The sequence below is a fragment of the Schistocerca americana genome, chromosome 1 (assembly GCF_021461395.2).
Source record: "Schistocerca americana isolate TAMUIC-IGC-003095 chromosome 1, iqSchAmer2.1, whole genome shotgun sequence".
In the NCBI taxonomy this organism is placed as follows: Eukaryota; Metazoa; Arthropoda; class Insecta; order Orthoptera; family Acrididae; genus Schistocerca; species Schistocerca americana.
This window is the reverse complement of record NC_060119.1, coordinates 648139414-648153828: the sequence shown is the minus strand read 5'-3', so window position 1 is coordinate 648153828 and position 14415 is coordinate 648139414. Positions and strand designations below refer to the sequence as shown.

Genomic DNA, 14415 nt, shown 5'->3' with positions numbered 1-14415 from the left:
TTAGTCAATAAATGACTGCGTCATCTGCAAACAACCAAAGATTGCTGCTCAGATTGTCTCCCAAATCGTTTATGTGGACAAGGAACAGCAAAGGGCTTGTAACACTACCTTGGGTAACGCCATAAATTGCTTCTATTTTACTCGATGACTTTCCGTCAATTACTATGAACTGTGCTCTTTCTGTCGGTAAATCACAAATCTAGTCACATAACTGAGACAATATTCCATAAGCACGCAAATTCACTACAAGACCCTTGTGTGGTACAGTGTCAAAAGCCTTCCGGAAATCCAGAAATATGGAAATGATCTGAAATCCCTTGTCAATAGCACTCAACACTTCATGTGAATTAAGAGCTAGTTGTGTTTCTCTGAAAGGAACCTAATTGATATACAGTCTGGATCAGGAGACTTATTTTTTATTAACTGATTTAAGTTGCTTTCCTACTCGAAGGATATTTACTTCGACGTCACTCATGTTGGCAGCTGTTCTTGATTTGAATTCTGAAATATTTACCTCATCTTCTATTGTGAAGGCATTTCGGAAGGCTGTGTTTAGTAACTTTGCTTTGGCAGCACTGTCTTGGATAGTACATCCATTGCTATCATGCAGAGAAGGCATTGATTGTTTCTTGCCGTTAACAAAGTTCACATACGACCAGAATCTCTTTGTATTTTCTGCCAGGTTTTGAGACAGTTTCGTTGTGGAAACTGTTATAAACATCTCACATTGAAGTCCGCGCTAAACTTTGAGCTTCTGTAAAAGATCGCCAATCTTGAGGATTTTGCATCTGTTTAAATCTGGCATGTTTGTTTCATTGTTTCTGCAACAATGTTCTAACTCGTTTTGTGTACTGAGGAGGATGAACTCTATCATTTGTTATTTATGTGGTATAAATCTCTCAGCTGCTGCCACATCTGGTCTGCACTTATATTATTAATTTGGAATGAGTGGAGATTGCCTCTCAGAAAAGCATCAAGTGAATTTTTATCTGCTTTTTTGAATAGGTATATTTTTCATTTATTTTTGGAGGATTTGGGGGTTACAGTAATCAGTCTCACTACGACAACCCTGCGTTCACTAATCCCTGTATCAGTTTTGATGCTCGAAGCAAGGGGAAACTACAGCCGTAATTTTTCCCGAGGGCATGCAGCTTTTTACTGTATGGTTCAATGATGATGGCGTCCTCTTGGGTAAACTATTCTGGAGGTAAAATAGTCCCCCATTCGGATCTCCGGGAGGGGACTACTCAAGAGGATGTCGTTATCAGGGGAAAGAAAACTGGTGTTCTACGGATCGGAGCATGGAATGTCAGATCCCCTAATCGAGTAGGTAGGTTAGAAAATTTAAAAATGGAAATGGATAGGTTAAAGTTAGATATATTGGGAATTAGCGAAGTTCGGTGGCAGGAGGAACAAGACTTCTGGTAAAGTGAATACAGGGTTATAAATACAAAATCAAATAGGGGTAATGCAAGAGTAAGTTTAATAATGAATAAACTACTACAAACAGCATAGTGAACGCATTATTGTGGCCAAGATAGACACGAAGCCCATGCCTACTACAGTAGTACAAGTTTATATCCCAACTAGCTCTGCAGATGACAAAGAAATTGAAGAAATGTATGATAAGATAAAAGAAATTATTCAGATAGTGAAGGGAGACGAAAATTTAATAGTCATGGGTGACTGGAATATGATAGTAGGAAAAGGAAGAGAAGGAAACGTAGTAGGTGAATATGGACTGGGGGGAAGAAATGAAAGAGGAAGCCGCCTGGTAGAATTTTGCACAGAGCATAACTTAATCATAGCTAACACTTGGTTCAAGAATCATAAAAGAAGATTGTATACATGGAAGAAGCCTGGAGATACTGACAGGTTTCAGATAGATTATATAATGGTAAGACAGAGATTTAGGAACCAGGTTTCAAATTGTAAGACATTTCCAGGGGCAGATGCGGACTCTGACCACAACCTATTGGTTACGAATTGTAGATTAAAACTGAAGAAACTGCAAAAAGGTGGGAATTTAAGGAGATGGGACCTGGATAAACTGACTAAACCAGAGGTTGTACAGAGTTTCAGGGAGAGCATAGGGGAACAATTGACAAGAATGGGGGAAATAAATACAGTAAAAGAAGAATGGGTAACTTTGAGGGATGAAGTAGTGAAGGCAGCAGAGGATCAAGTAGGTAAAAGACGAAGGCTAGTAGAAATCCTTGGGTGACAGAAGAAATATTGAATTTAATTGATGAAAGAAGAAAATATAAAAATGCAGTAAATGAAACAGGCAAAAAGGAATACAAACGTCTCAAAAATGAGATCGACAGGAAGTGCAAAATGGCTAAGCAGGCATGGCTAGAGGACAAATGTAAGGATGTAGAATCTTATCTCACTAGGGGTAAGACAGATACTGCCTACAGGAAAATTAAAGAGACCTTTGGAGAAAAGAGAACCACTTGCATGAATATCAAGAGCTCAGATGGAAACCCAGTTCTAAGCAAAGAAGAGAAAGCAGAAAGTTGGAAGGAGTATATAGAGTGTCTATACAAGGGTGATGTACTTCAGGGTAATATTATGGAAACGGAAGAGGATGTAGATGAAGATGAAATGAGAGACGTGATACTGCGTGAAGTTTGCCAGAGTGCTGAAAGACCTAAGTCGAAACAATGCCCCTGGAGTAAACAACATTCCATTAGAACTATTGACAGCCTTGGGAGAGCCAGTCCTGACAAAACTCTACCATCTGGTGAGCAAAATGTATGAGACAGGTGAAATACCCTCAGACTTCAAGAAGAATATAGTAATTCCAATCCCAAAGAAAGCAGGTGTTGACAGATGTGAAAATTACCGAACTATCAGTTTAATAAGTCACAGCTGCAAAATACTAACACGAATTCTTTACAGGCGAATGGAAAGACTGGTAGAAGCCGACCTCGGGGAAGATCAGTTTGGATTCCGTAGAAATGTTGGAACGCGTGAGGCAATACTGACCCTACGACTTATCTTAGAAGAAAGATTAAGGAAAGGCAAACCTACGTTTATAGCATTTGTAGACTTAGAGAAAGCTTTTGACAATGTTGACTGGAATACCCTCTTTCAAATTCTGAAGGTGGCAGGGGTAAAATACAGGGAGCAAAAGGCTATTTACAATTTGTACAGAAACCAGATGGCAGTTATAAGAGTCGAGGGGCATGAAAGGGAAGCAGTGGTTTGGAAGGGAGTGAGACAGGCTTGTAGCCTTTCCCCAATGTTATTCAATCTGTATATTGGGCAAGCAGTGAAGGAAACAAATGAAAAATTCAGAGAACGTATTAAAATCCATGGAGAGGAAATAAAAACTTTGAGGTTTGCCATTGACATTGTAATTCTGTTAGAGACAGCAAAGGACCTGGAAGAGCAGTTGAACAGAATGGACAGTGTCTTGAAAGGCGGGTATAAGATGAACATCAACAAAAGCAAAACGAGGATAATGGAATGTAGTCCAATTAAATCAGGTGATGCTGAGGGTATTAGATTAGGAAATGAGACACTTAAACTAGTAAAGGAGTTTTGCTATTTGGGGAGCAAAGTAACTGATGATGATCGAAGTAGAGAGGATATAAAATGTAGACTGACAATGGCAAGGAAAGTGTTTCTGAAGAAGAGAAATTTGTTAACATCAAAATGTGGTGCTACAGAAGAATGCTGAAGATTATATGGGTAGATCACATGACTAATGAGGAGGTATTGAATAGAATTGGGGAGAAGAGAAATTTGTGGCACAACTTGACTAGAAGAAGGGATCGGTTGGTAGGACATGTTCTGAGGCATTAAGGGATCACCAATTTAGTATTGGAGGGCAGCATGGAGGGTAAAAATTGTAGAGGGACACCTAGAGATGAATACACTAAGAAGATTCAGAAGGATGTAGGCTGCAGTACGTACTGGGAGATGAAGCAGCTTGCACAGGATAGAGTAGCATGGAGAGCTGCATCAAACAGCATCAGGACTGAAGACCACAACAACAACAACAATAACTCAGGATTATTTGTTGCTAAGTCAAGTGTGTTTTCACTCTATAGAGAAGGCATTGACTTGCAGACAGGCAAATGAAAAAGACTGCCAAAATATTAAAACTTTCGGATAAAGTTTGTATCCTGAGGTAGAAAACATTAACACAAGGACAACTCACACACACATGGTCACTGTCACAGTGTGCTAGAGCCCAACTGCAACTGTGTCTGATGGAGCAGCAATCAGATGTGGGTGGTGGGGGTAAGAAGGTAGGGAGGAGGAGGGTATGGGTGGTGGAAGATGCTAGTGCTGTCTGGTGGAGCATACAAGGACTAGATGGGGACAAGATAAGGTTGTTAGGTACAATGTCAGGAGGCTGCGTTGGAGGGAAGGGGGACAGGTAGAGAAGTATATAAGGCGAAAGTATGTAGGTGCATTGTTGGGATAGATGATGTGTAGTACTGGAATGGGAGCAAGGATGGGGATAGGTATGTGGGAGGCTGGAGCTAGTGAAGGTTTAGGTCCAGGGAGACTTCCCACATGCACAGTTCAGTTATTAAAGTGAAGCACATCATGCTGGGCAGTATGTTCTGCAACGGGTAGTCCAGATGTCTATTGGCCATAATTTTGGCAGTACACAATCATGTAGACAGACAGCTTGATAGTTGTCGTACCCACATAGAAAGTGACATAGTGGTTGCAGCTTAGTTGGTAGATCACATTGCTGCTTTCGTAGGTGGCCCTGCCTTTGATGGGGGAGGTGACACCTGTGACAGGAGTGGAGTAGGTGGTAGTGGGAGGATGTATGGGACAGGTCTTGCATCTAGGTCTATTGGAGGGATATGAGCCATGACACAAGCAGCTGCTCCAGTCCTTGGTGTTACTGAGTCATGAGAGGAGCGCTCCTTTGTGGCAGGACAGGGGGTATGTGGGAGGTGATAAGTCACTGGAGAGAAAAAGCATGGAATATCTGTTTCTGGAGAAGATTGGGTAGGTAATTTTGGTCTGTGAAGGCCTCTGTGAGCATCTTGACATATTTTGAGAGGGACTGCTCACCGCTACAGATGTGATGACACCAATGGCTAACCTGTAACAAAGGGATTTCCTGGTATGGAATTGGTGGCAGCTGGGGATATGGAGGTATTGTTGGTCATTGGTAGGTTTGATGTGAATGGAGGTACTGATGTAGCTGTCGTTGAGGTGGAGGTCAACTTCGTGGAAGGTAGTTTTTTGCGTTGAGGGGGGCTATGTGAAGTGAATGGGGGAGATGGTATAGAGGTTCTGGAGGAACGCGGATACGGTGTCCTCACTCTTGGTCCAGAACACGAAGATATCATCAATGAATCTGAACCAGCAGAAGGGTTTGGGATTCTGGTGGTTAGCAAGGATACCTCTAGATGACCCATGAACAGGTTGTCATAGGAAGGTGCTATGTGGGTGCCCATTGCTGTACAGAGGATTATTTTGTAGGTGATACCTTCATAAGAGAACTAATAGTGTGTGAGGGGCACAAAAACAGAGATCCTCTCTGTGGGGGAACAGTAACTAGCCACAAAGGGGCTGTCTGGGTGGTTGGGTTTATGAACTTTAGGAAGCATGTAGGAGATAGTAGTGGTGGGAGTGAGGACAGAGAGAGATCAGGGGAGGTGTTATGGGTGGACCTAAGAGATTGAGGAGGGACTGGAGATTCTGCTGGATTTTTCGAATGGGGCCACTTTGACAGGGTTTGCAGGTGGACTTACCTGACAGCTGGGGAGACCCTGCACCAAGTAATCCCTGGGGTCGATACCCATAGTGGTGCGGCCTACGTCAGTATGTAGGATTATAAGGTCAGGGTCAGTTTTTAGTTGGTGGAGTGTGGTTCTTTTCGTGGATGGTAGGTTGGTTTCCATACTGTGAGATTTGAGGAATGGTGGTGAGGCAAGTTTCGAGATAAGGAAATTCGAAAAGTTAACAGGTGATGATTGGGGGAGGGGGGGGGGGGGGGGTAGTGGCTCATAGTTGGATGGAGGAGTGAAGTGAGTCAGGCAGGGTCCAGTTTGGTTTTGGTTTGTGTCTTATTGGTAGGGTTGGTGGCGAAAAAGTGTCTCCACTGTAAGGATATGGAGGGTAGAATGTCTTTAACAAGCCCAGCATGAGTGACTTTGGGAGTTCAAATGGCTCTGAGCACTATGGGACTTAACTTCTAAGGTCATCAGTCCCCTAGAACTTAGAACTAATTAAACCTAACTAGCCTAAGGACATCACACACATCCATGTCCGAGGCAGGATTTGAACCTGTGACCGTAGCAGTCACGTGGTTCCAGACTGTAGCGCCTAGAACCGCTCGGCCACCCTGGCCGGCACTTTGGGAGTGATACAAATGGTAAGGCCTTTGGAAAGGAATGATACTTCTGTGGGACTGAGGCTGCTGGAGGACAGGTCCATGACCATGCTGTGGGTTTGTTTAGGTTCTGGATTCTTTGTGGTGGTGGGAATTTCTGAGGGTGTGGTTAACATAGTAGGTCTGCAAGGCAGGGCTTGTTGGTTATGAGGGAAGGTTTGATTGAGGCTCTTGTAGAGCTTGTGGACAGGTTGGAGTGTTTTTCGGGTGCACTGTGTTTGCTGCTTTAGTTCATGGATGGCAAGGGTTTCATTTGGGATGTGGTCCATAGGAATTTGGGACTGCAGAGCTGTAGAGTTTTATAGATGGAAAGGAGGAACTGGAAGGAGGTTTGGCCCTGATTATATGGTTTTGCAGGACTAGGTTGGGAAGTGTCATGAACTGGCGGAATTTGAACAGACAAAGGTCATTGTGGAAGGCGGGTAATTTGATGGTGAGGCCATCTGTGGGGACACCATAAGCTACACAACAATGCAAGAACCGTATGTGGGACTGTGTTCTGGCTAGGGACAGACAAACTTTTCTGCATTGGTGCAGATGGAAAGAGCAAGGATGCATGATAAAAAGGATGAAATGGATGAAGCATAGTGAAAAACATGAAACCTGAGGAAGTAGGTCCTAAAGTGGAAGACAAAAACAAACAAATTGATGTGAAAATACTGAGAGAAAAACAAATAAAAATATGATAATAGTGGAGCGCAGGTCATTGGGTGGATATGTGTGAAGAGATGGCCAGCAGGTGTAATTGGATCAGGCGAGGGCAGTATTTTCGTGCTTGAATAAGGGAAGAGAGGGGTGAGGGGAGGGGGTTGGGTGAGTGGTGGGTGGTTAGGTAAGGGGTGAAATTAAGTTCATGTAGCACAGGGAGGCACAGAAAAACATGTGAAAATACATGAGGATGAGGGAGGAAGTATAATAAATTTGAAGGTTTATGAATATTACATCAGTGGGAAGAACGTGGGGCATGAGACACTGCACTTAACATCTGCAGACACATAAAGCCATTTGCATATATTTGCCCAAGTTTTTGCTGGAACTGATACTTCATTAACTCATTATATTTACATAACAATGAGCTCATTTTGGCAATTTTTTCCATTTTCAAGTGATTGTATAAGTTAGTAGTTGCTTGCTTTTCTGGAGAAAGCTGTCAAACATGTCAGTGCTATTATAAATGTGATCTTATACAAAAATTACCAGTGGCACAAAAACAAAGTGACAATAAAACAGATGTCTGGGACACAATGGATTGTGTTTGTGTGTGAAAGAGAGGGTTTGGTTACAAGAGTCGTTTAAACTGCACTAGAGGAGAGTCCTTGCGCTAATTTGTGTTGGCCCCATTTCCCTACCTGCTGACAGCTGTCTGTCAGTGGGCAATGTGTTTCTGTGAAAGTTCAGAATAATAGAAAATGATGTCACTTGGCCATTGAGCGCACAATGGCAGCTAACTATTGTTCTTGTTTGTGCTCATACAAAGCAAATGGTCAATCATACAATGAAGGACAATATGTCCTATGAAAGAGGGGAGCACAGTGATTCTGCTATTGTGCAGATTTTATCTGTAATCATCATATTTAAAGACACAGCATCTAAGTCGTCCTATAAAGGCCAATTCACACTGGCCGTCATATCACTTCATGTACCATCCCATCATTCTGTAACACATTTCACATGGCGGCATCTGCACTGGCCATCCTGTCACATCACAGCACCATCGAGGTTTCTCGGGAAGGAAGTTTTGATGGCTGACGTCATCTGTCCCTTGTTGATCACATACCCCCAAGTTTATTTTCTCCTGATACACAGCCTAGATCTCCATATTTTGTTCTGTCGTGGTTTTTGTGGTTGATATCAGTTGTTTGTTGTTTATTATAAATTGTTTAGTTACTTCTTTTGTTAAGATTTATAATTTCGTGAAACATTAACTGAAGCAGTGAGGCAGCAGTTTGAATTGTACCACATGAGTGCACTCATTTACTTGCCCTCTACTACATTTATAAAGTGGATTTTTATACATACCGGCACCGTATTTAATATTTTACAATGCAATTGACTGCAATATGGCTGAAAGTTGAACTGAAAAAGTACTGTGGGTGGAATGAGATTGTTTAGTAGGTGGAATTTATTTGTATGTTGTCAGGCACTTGTAGTGTTTTATAAAGAAATGGACTGAAACCTAAAGACACTGCAAACTGTTTGTTTAAATATGTGATTGTGGCAGGCTTATTTATTGTTAAGTAACTCTCTGGATCGTGTGTGAAACTGTTTTGCAAACATCTGTGGTCAATATTTAAGTAGTTTCACTAACTAACCCCAATACAAATAAGGCACTTGAACTATTAAAAGCCAAGTACAAGATGTATTGAAGGGAAAGGTATTGAGAGGATATGACTACTGTACAAGAATTTGCACTGTGTTAGCAATGAAGCTCAACCTTAAACAAACTATTTTTTCATGGGATGTGATGGCAGCTAATAAGACCATGCACCTTTTAGTAATTCTGGATGCAATTTGACATAACAAATCAATTTTAAAAAAACTGATGCTTCGACTTTCTAAAATATAAAATGCAGACTCCTCTTTCTTGAGCTTCTTGTGTAGTACGTGAAATTCCCCCTCTGTACCACACAATGACATTTTTCGGAACCACATTATTTTTTTCCACTTCTGTCTTCCTTCTCTAATAGACAAACTATTCTTGCAAGCTGCAAACCATTAAAGTCCAATAAATGTCATTTTCATACAAATGTGGCTCCAGCATCCATTGCATTGTGCATATGCAACTCATGTGTAAAAACAGTTGAAAACCATCTTACAAAAATAGCAGTTCATGTGAAAAAAATAGTTGAGGACAGCCATGCGAGTTGAGATCATGTGACTTGAATTGACTTGATGTGCTGTGATGCGACGAACAGTGTAAATATATCTTGACGTGATGGTGCCACGACATGACAGCTGGTGTGAATTTATTGTCAGTCAGCTAAAGTATAATAATCTCTTTATTAATGAATGTACAATGAAGATCAAGCAATCAAACTGTAGCTCTTGGCAAAGTGCTTTGAGTGGTACTTACATGCAATTTAGCATAATTAATTCACCAGTGAGAAACATTTAACTGGAATTTGATAATTGGTATGAAATCTAGTGCAAAAACTTACACATATAGCAAGGCAGTATCCACTGCTGGAGGTCAAAACATGTGATTTAGAACCTTTAATTCTTGAGATTTATAATTCTGTTTGTATGTTTCTTTTGTTTGTTTATAATTTTGCCTAATTTCATCCATAACTAATGAACTATACAAGCTATACAAATTCTGAGCTGTGCAACATAAAGAATAGTAAAAATCCGTTAAGGAAGTGGTGCCAAATTAACAATTTTAATAATATTTAACAGCACAAAGAAAAAGAACTCTTTCTGAGCATTGCAACAAAGTTTGCAGTTATTCAACTTTAATTATTGGGGGATCTATTACATGTACTACTTAATATAACATATCATTTTAGACTAGAATTTCAGTACACAGCTAATAACACAATCAAATTATTCACATATACTCTGCATCAAAAGATGTAAGAGAAGCTGGTGAAACTACAAACCTCATTAAATGGTGCATAAGGGAATTTTGTGGAGGGGATGGACCATGGCTTTATAGGGGCAATGGGCACATGATGTGAACACAGTTCGGTACAAGCAGGATGAGGCAGGACCCAATGATGATGATGATGATGATGATGATAATATTGGGTCGTGGGGCATTCAACGGCGTGGTTATCAGCACCAATACAAATTCCCATTCTTTCCACTGCCCTGTCTCACCATTTTCCTGAATGGTGATGAAACCTTTGCTCACCAGAGAGTGTTATGTGTGAGCTAGTGAAGCAACACCCAGGTCAGGCTGAGTATTGATGCAAGCCACGCACTCATCAGAAAGATAAAAGTCTTACAGGTAGTCCAGTCACTGAACTTAGGAAACTTAGGGCTTAATCAGATGTCTGATTATTTGTAGCCAGTTGACCAACGGAACTTGAGATTCTCGTGTGATGTGGCTTTTGTACTCTGTTTCTGAATCCTAAACTCGGACTTCATTTCAGTTTTACCAGTGGATTCTGATTAATTTTACTACAAATTGGCACTTAGCATTTGGTGTCATTTGTTGGTTTGACTCTAATAAGGTGTCAGTTAGTCTGTGATTTAATCTCCTTTTATGATTAGCAGTGAACATAGTTAATGTTTTCCGGCAGTTTTCAATTTATTAAATTTTATCAGGGAACTTACCTGTCGCTATACTGGGGGCCCGAGTTGATTTTAGCCATATACTGAAATAGTTGGTTTCACCAGTCTTTGAGTTTATGTGAACATTTTAAAGACAGTAAACTTTTATTAGTGAAAATTGAAACAGTGTCATCTTGGGTCATCATTTCATGTAATTGGCATCTGGAAAGTGCTTAGTGATTAGTTATCTTATTGGTTAACAGCATTACGGGCACTTTTATTTCATTACTTCAGTTACTAATGTGCACAGGAAAGGGAAGCTGAATTTATTATCCCAGTGAAGACAATGACAGTCATCATATTTAATTTACAGCCCAAGATTTTTCCCTGTACCATTGACACTACACAATGTAATATTGTAATTACATCACAACATCTGAGATGTCAAACAAGCAGATACTATCACTTGGGAAAACTGCTGGAACAAGCTCATCATAATGTAAGCATAACTAGTTAATAAAGTGTCAAGTGCAGCAAAAACTTGGAAGGACATATGTAATATGTCATTCTCTGACCTAATGTGGGCTGCATCTCCATCGGAAAGAAAACATAGCTGTTTGTTGTGCACAGATGAGACAGTTGATGCAGGCTTCCCCAGCAGTCAACATGTGTGTGGTTTGGAAGGCAACAATAAAAGACAGGAAAGCAGAGAAAGGAAAAGGTGGACACTGAGTAAAGTTAAGTGTTAGAGAATAGTAACAAAGGAAACAGCATTGGGTGTGGGTTAGAAGGAAAGCCATTAGGCATGCACAACACAGCGGGCATATATCCTTGGTCGACAGAACGCCGGTAAACAGATAATATGGCACAACCGGAGGTTTCTCAAAGCAAATCTTTCACCTGCCAAGCAATATATGGTGTCTCCCCATCTTGCACGAAAATAGTGGTGTGGACATCATTGCTTTCTTGCAATGCTGGAATCACTTATTGCCCAAGGAGGTCCTTATAATATGCAAGTGTCACTGTACACCTAACTGGCCCACAAGGTGTCATCCCCTGGAAGAAAAATGGATCAAGAATGAAGGAGCTTGTGAAACTACAACATATACTCATATGAACTGAGTGCAGTGGATGTTTCTGCACAAAATATGGCAGAGTACAACCCCGTATGCAACAGTTCTCTGCATTCACAACACTGTACAAAATAAAATGTGCCTCATCCATCCAAATAATGTTCCCTGGCCACACTTCATCCATTTCCATGTGTGCCAAAAAATGAAGGACAAAGTCACAGCACTCTAGCCTACCTTTGGGCTTAATTTGATGCACATTCTGAATCTTGTAGGGGTATCAGCGTAAAACAATGAGAGAGACAATTCCCATGACACAGCTTATTTCTTGATCACACTGTTCAACCCATTTATTGATATGGAGCCTCTTTGCAATTTCTGTCAGTGATATTCCTGCTATGCAGTGCTGCTATTGCTGTCTTTCTGATAAAACAACATTGCCAGCAGTGCCCACACTTTCTCCTCAATAGCCATTACGTTTTGTGTGGTAAACTTCCATCTTTGTAACCCTTGACACCAACAGTCACTTCACAAAAGAAATGAACAAGTGTCGCCAAGCAACAAACAGCTAACTAGTATCAAAACAGAAAACATTTCACATTCTTACAGCTTACAGTGTCATGATTTCATCTAGTTGCAGAAAGTGGAACTATTATTTTTTTCCAGCATACACCACGATCATACCAATTAATGAACATGTCTACGATGTTTCAGCATACTGTGATGTATACAACCCGCACTGCGGCCCTCAGAACACTGTCAGTTTACTATAACTCCTCAGTACGTCTGAAGAGATGGGAATGTCTAAATCCCCTGTGTTGCATTCCTAAGAAAGTGTCAGATTGCTAATTGAAGTTAAGAGTGGTTAGGACTAAAATATAATCTCACAGTACAAACAAGTAATCATTCACATGTTCGTATGTTTAATGAAAAAAATTCTGGTATTTTTGTAAAGGAATGTGCGTCATATTATCTATATCTGAAAATAATGCTGCATGAAGTAAGACTTTTTGTATGTCTGTGTATTTTTGCTGTGTTTATAGCCAACAAAGTCCATGTGATGGATATTGACCATATTTGAAAACTGCTGTGATGTATTGAAGAAAATTAGCTATGTTAGGGAATATTCATGATTTATTAACAAAATGAGACTGGTTTGGAGAAATATTATACTTTTTTGAAAAGTTTTCCTGTCTGTTCTTATTTACTTACATGAAGAATGAAGACTTTCCCTTTTTACTTCAAGCTGAGTACACAGAGGCAAATATATATAAATTTTGGCTGTATTTAGGGAACTACAATACATTTTTCAAGAAGTTTTGAACTTTGCTAAATCATTAACCAAGAGATGAAAAGTGAAACTTGTTTAAATTATAATGTAACTTTGTGAGTGTAGTCAGCTACTGAAAACTGTGCAAACATCTGAAGCATTAGTAAAAACATTGTTGAGAATGAAGACCTTGGAACTGTATTTTTATAAAATGTGTCAACTCTATTTATTAGCCCTGTGGCAGTTAATAATTTGAAAATTTTAGTGAGCAGAATTCTGTGATACGAGTTACTGATAATTATATGAGAGATTTGAAGAACTGTTGATAAGAAATTAATGTAAGAGATCACGTGTTTTGAAAAGGTATTTCAGGGTCATAAATTGAGTATGAGTGATATAGTCATAATACTTTTGTAACTGAGGTCTTATGCTGAAATTTATGGAGTGTTGTGGAAGTTATATTTTGACATTTTTGTCAATATTTATACTGAGATTTGAGGTAATATATGAGTATTGGAGCAATGATAATGAGATTGAGATAGTGCGATGATGACAATGATGATGTGGCAATGTTGTTATAGTGATCTGAGTTACAGTAGTTCACAAGTCAACGTGGCTTGTGTATTGAGTGAGGAGTAAGTTGATTTTGTGTTGTCTAATTGGTGTTTTGTCTGTCAAGGCTAAGATGATTTTATGATATGCTAATTGTGTGCCTGATGGTACCCAAGTATGGGGATTTCAGTTAATAGCTCTGTAATGATGTCGTTTTGTTGGGAAAAGGAAACGATGATGGTTACCTGTCAAAAATACTGAACAAAGTAATGCTGTTGCTAACTATGGATAAGTACCACCAAAATACGTTTTTCAAACAAGTAGCTGACAATGGAAAATCCAGGATGGAATGTTGCATTATTATGAACAGGATAACTGCTACTAACCACACAGCAGAGATTCGGAGTTGCAGATAGCACAACAAAAGACTGTCAGAAAGTGAGCTTTCGGCCGCTAACAAGGCCTTTATTGAACACACACACACACACACACACACACACACACACACACACACACACACAGACACACACACACACACTTGCATGCAAACCACACTCACGACAACAGTCTCTGGCGGCTGAAGCCAGACTGTGGCAACAGCGCATGATGCGAGAGGAAACCAGGTGGTGGGGGTAAGGATGAGGCTGGAGTGGGGACAGGGAGGGATAGCAGGGCAGGGGTATGGATGGTACAGTGTTGCTTGCGGGAGTAAGCAGGGAGGAGGTGGAGAGAGGGTAGGGAAGGAGAGAAATGAAAAGACTGGGTGTGGTGGTGGAATGATGGCTATGTAGTGCTGGAATGGAAACAGGGAAGGGGCTGGATGGGTGAGGACAATGAATAACAAAGGTTGCGGCCAGGAGTGTTACAGGAATGCAGGATGCAATTCAGAGAAAGTTCCCTGCACAATTCAGAAAAGTTGGTGTTGGTGGGGA

At 40.5% G+C, this 14415-nt stretch overlaps 1 protein-coding gene across 8 annotated transcripts in view; it reads right to left on the bottom strand.

Moving 5' to 3' along the window:
* LOC124607975 (N-alpha-acetyltransferase 80-like) overlaps window positions 1-14415 on the bottom strand; it is a 144790-nt gene that overhangs the window by 97505 nt on the left and 32870 nt on the right. Inside the window, exon 2 of one of the 8 annotated variants that reach the window (XM_047139950.1) lies at window positions 11492-11647. The exons of the other annotated variants lie outside the window; for them this stretch is intronic. The gene's annotated coding sequence lies outside the window, so the exon portion shown is untranslated. The remainder of the gene's footprint in view (window positions 1-11491; window positions 11648-14415) is intronic. 8 annotated transcript variants of the gene reach the window in all.